The following is a 4,675-nucleotide window of genomic DNA, read 5'->3' as shown; positions in this document are numbered from 1 at the left end:
GTTGGTAATTTTCTTTTATTTTTTTTCCTTGAAGATAACTGTGGGTTTGGTTGGAACTTCTTTCCTGAGGTGCAAGAGTGTGCCCTGACTTCAGTTTTCCCTAAAGGAAGGGAAGACGCATGGAAGGCCCTGGTTAGTCCAACCTAGTGACCTGGCTCCAATCTCTGAATACCCCAAAGTCGTTCCGTTGTACCATTCTTTCTGGTACACATGTTCTTTGTGATTGGATTCTCAAACTCTTTAGCATTGTATTTCCCAAACATTCCTTGTTGTTGCTGTTGTTGGTTGCCTTCAATTTCTCTCTGGCTCATAGTGGCCTCATGCACAACAGAATGAAACATTCCCCAGTCCTGCGTGATCATCACAATTTTTGCTATGTTTGAGCCCATTATTGCAGCCACTGTGTCAATACATCTTGTTAAGGATCTTCCTCTTTCTCACTGACAATCTGCATTAGCACACACGATGTTCTTCAGGGACTGGTCCTTCCTGATAATATTTCCAAGTTAAGTGTGACCCAGTCTCACCATCCTTGTTTCTAAGGAGCATTCTGAAGTACAGCCAGAAACATTACTTACCTTACTTTCAAAGTTTTGCTTTCACTTGTCTTATTTATTTCCCCTTCCCATTATTGTGAACGCTTGGTTTTGGGTTTTTATATATATATATGTAAACTCTAAAAACTGAGTTCCCGAAATTTTAAATGTATGAGAAAACTTGAATTCAGGAATTTGTGTATGCTGGGGAGAGAGAGAGAGACAACACTGAATTTCAGTGTGTACAAATGAGGATGGATAAAAGCTTTGCTATACTTTGATTTTAGATTTCCCCTGATTTTTCCATACTTTTTATTTAACAATACATCCTTGTCCTTTTATTAAGTGTACAGAGTAAAGAATGTCACTTTTTTCTTTTCTTTTCTTTTGTATCCCATTTATCAACTATGTATTTCAACAAAGTTAGTCCCTGACAGCAAATAACCTGTTCCCAATCAAGATCCTGCAGGTCATTTATTTTATTGGGCTACCGACTTCTACACACCTAGGTTATTCTCTATATGTGAACTGTCAACACCTGTCTTTGGTTCTCTTTGTCCTTCATCTCAGATTTCCTGATAGTTGATCTAATATTATCCCAGGCTAACATTTACGTTTGCCACTATTCTTCAGAGAGCTAGCACAGATTCAGAAGGATTTTCTGAATTGCTCTAATTGTAGCATTTTGGGGTCTTCAGAGAAACAGTGTCTAAGCCAGGCTAATGCAAAGATAGAAAGTATGCTAGGGCCAGAAAATGCCCAGAACCACAAGGACAATTAAGATAGACTGCAATTTAGTGCCATTTGGCCAAGATCTATTTAGAAATACATCAAGGTACACATTTTTTTTGAGCTTCAAAGACATATTAAATCTTTTTTTAAAAAATAATTTATTTTACCTTTGTTATTGTTGTTGGAAATATACAGAGCATATACACCAATTCAACAATGACTACACTTACTATTCAATAACATTGATTACATTCTTTAAGTTGTGAAACCATTCGCACCCTCTTTTTCCTAATTATTCCTCCTACATTAACATAAACAGACTACCTCTTGTTTCCTATCTAATCTTCAGAGTTGCTGTTGTCAATATGATCCCGTACAGATAGTTCAAAGACCTATTAATTCTTGGGTTGTCACTTAAGTTTATATTCTGCTCTTCCCAATCACATTTCCTTCAGACATAGGTATAAAACAGATGATCCATAAGTTTAAAAACATGTGTTCTGTTTTGCAGGAATTTCTAAATACTTTTTGCTTATTTTTTAGTTTTAGCTATTTTTAAGGTGGCAAATATGCTTTCTAAAGTCCCTTCTATTGTCTTAATGTCCGAAGGAATCAATGTGAAATAATTCATTTTAGAATATCAGTATGTCCAAAAAAAAAAAAAAACTCTCTGATTCAGAAACATGGAACTCTTCAAAGACAAACTGTGATAAAATAGAGGGGAAGATCTTGACACAATGAACTCAGTTGCCCTGGAGGTGTTAAAGAGGAAGTTGGATATCTAATTCAAAATGTATTATAGACAGATTTAAAGATCATAGAGAATCAGTTGCATTTTGCTTATGGCTTTTCACAAGTTTGCACGGCTATGATTACATAAATATCTTTCTTATCAAACCAAAGAGTACAGATTCAGAATTATTACGTATAGTTCATGTCAGCAATGTCAGAATTGAGCTCTCAGGAAACGACTGAGTCAAGCTGAGGTCAGCTTGGTCCACAATTCTCTAAATTATTCTGACCCAGTATCTAGCTCTGACACAAGATGATGCTAGACATTCACCTTGTTTGTAAACTAAAAAAAAAAAAAAAAAACTCTTAGCAACATCATAGGAAAGTGTAAAACTGTCCCATAGGCTTTCCAAGGAAAGTCTGGTGGATTTGAACTGCCATCCTTTTTGGTTTGCATCCGTAGCATGCCATGGTTCTTAACCACTGTGCCACCAGGGCCCCACCTTATATATGATTGGATGTTATTCCTACAATAATCACAAACTAACATTTGATGTCTGTACAAATTAAGTCCCATTACTGAATATATAATCATACCCTCGTTTTGTCATTTGCTTTCTTAGGTAATTTCGATACTCCACAACTTTTTCATGGCATTTTTCACTTCTGCATTCCTTAGTGTGTAGATGAGTGGGTTGAGAAAGGGTGTCCCAATGGTATAAAATACTGCCGTGATCTTGTCCATTGAAAAAGTGGTTGATGGGAGCGTATATATGAATATACCCGGGCCAAAGAATAAGACAACCACAATGATGTGTGAGGTGCACGTTAAAGGGGCTTTTTTCCTCCCTTCTGCGCTGTGGTTTCTCAGCGAATGTAAGATAACAAAGCATGAGATCATCAGAAGCAAGAAACTGATTAAGCATATGACCCCACTGTTGGACACAAAGAGTAAGTTTATCCCATAAGTGTCCATACAAGCAAGTTCTAACAAGGGTGGCAAATCACAGCAGTAATGATCAATTAAATTTGATCCACAGAAGGGTAGTTTCAAAACCAGCACAATCTGAGTTACAGAATGTATAAAAGACCCTATCTAGGCAAGAGTAATCAAGATGATACAAACTTGTTGTCTCATGATGGTTGGGTAATGCAAGGAATTACAGATGGCCACAAGGCGATCAACAGCCATGAGGATGAGGACAAAGATCTCCATGGATCCAAATAAATGCAGTGCAAAAACTTGTGTCATACACTCATTAGAGGATATGACTTTCTTTGCAGAGGGAGCATCCACAATTAGTCTAGGGGCTATGGAAGTAGAAAAGCAGGTATCAGCAATGGACAAATAAAATAGGAAGAAGTACACGGGACTCCCAAAAGTCTGACTGAACTTGATGGTCACAATAATAATCAAATTCCCCAGCACAGTTCCAGTGTAGAAGATTAAGAAGATTATGAACACCATTTTCTGCCTTGTAGGATCCGGTGTCAATCCTAACAGTATGAACTCAGTTACACTCTTGTTTGGCTGCACTGTTTCAGTAGATGTGGGGAAAGTAGAGGTTAGAAATAGTTAATCTGCAAGGAGAAAAGCAATTATTTTATAAAGTGAATACTGCATTTGTAGCTTGAATATCTATGCCTGATCATGAAATTTCCACTTAAAGATGGGTAATTACTCATTTTTCTTTATATTGATTTGTCATAAGCTTAAATAAAATAGAATTCATGATACTCTGTTAATCGACTTCTGATTGCATATGAGTGTGTAATAGGAAAATAATAAAAACATAAATTACTATTCAGTCATAATAAATGTTAATTTGTTCCCTGAGTGAATAATTTCTTTAGTTGAACACCTTTATTCAATTTTCAGCATGGACCTGCCAAGAGCTGGTGTGTTGCAAAAGTAGAAAAATTTGTTCATAATGGCTTAAAAGTGCTTTTACATTTCTTCAATCTGGCAGTCCAGTTATAAAGTGCTCTTCTTGCAAATGCTCTAGACATTCAAGGAATGATTATCTAAACATTCGAGAGTGTCTTCCTTAGTAAAACCTACACACATGCAGACCAAGAGACAGTCATTTGAACCTAACAAGGGAATGCTGAGTGGTTTAAATCAGGAAACGTGTGGCTCAGGGTTGTATCCTTTCACCATACTTATTCAGACTATATGCTGAGCAAATGATCTGAGAAGCTGAAGTATACAAAGACCTACAGGAAGTCATATTGACAACTTGTAATATGCAGATGACACAACCTTCCTTGCTGAAAATAAAGAGGACTTGAAGCATTTACTGATAAAGATCAAAGACTACAGCCTTCAGTATGGATTGCACCTCAACATAAAGAAAACAAAAATCCTCACAATTGTACTAACTAGTAACATCATGATGAATGGGGAAAAGGATGAAGTTGTCAAGGATTTCATTTTACCTTTCCTGATTTAAACCACTCAGCATTCCCTTGTTGGGTTCAAATGACTGTCTCTTGGTCTGTGTGTGTGTGGGTTTTATTTTATACTTTGTAGATTTTCATTTTACACTATCAAGCCCATGGAAACAACAGTCCAGAATTCAAATGATGTCCTGCATTGAGCAAATCTTCTGTAAAAGACCTCTTTAAAGTGTTTAAAAGCAAATATGTGACTTTGAGGACTAAGGTGCCCCTGA

The 4,675-nt window shown here is 36.6% G+C and overlaps 1 pseudogene; it reads right to left on the bottom strand.

Annotated features, from left to right (window-relative positions):
* Positions 1-2,619: 2,619 nt before the first annotated feature.
* LOC126080376 (olfactory receptor 4C11-like) lies at positions 2,620-4,231 on the bottom strand (annotated as a pseudogene).
* Positions 4,232-4,675: the final 444 nt, after the last annotated feature.

The sequence above is a fragment of the Elephas maximus genome, chromosome 7, assembly GCF_024166365.1.
Source record: "Elephas maximus indicus isolate mEleMax1 chromosome 7, mEleMax1 primary haplotype, whole genome shotgun sequence".
NCBI lineage: Eukaryota > Metazoa > Chordata > Mammalia > Proboscidea > Elephantidae > Elephas > Elephas maximus.
This window is presented reverse-complemented; position numbering and strand designations above follow the sequence as displayed.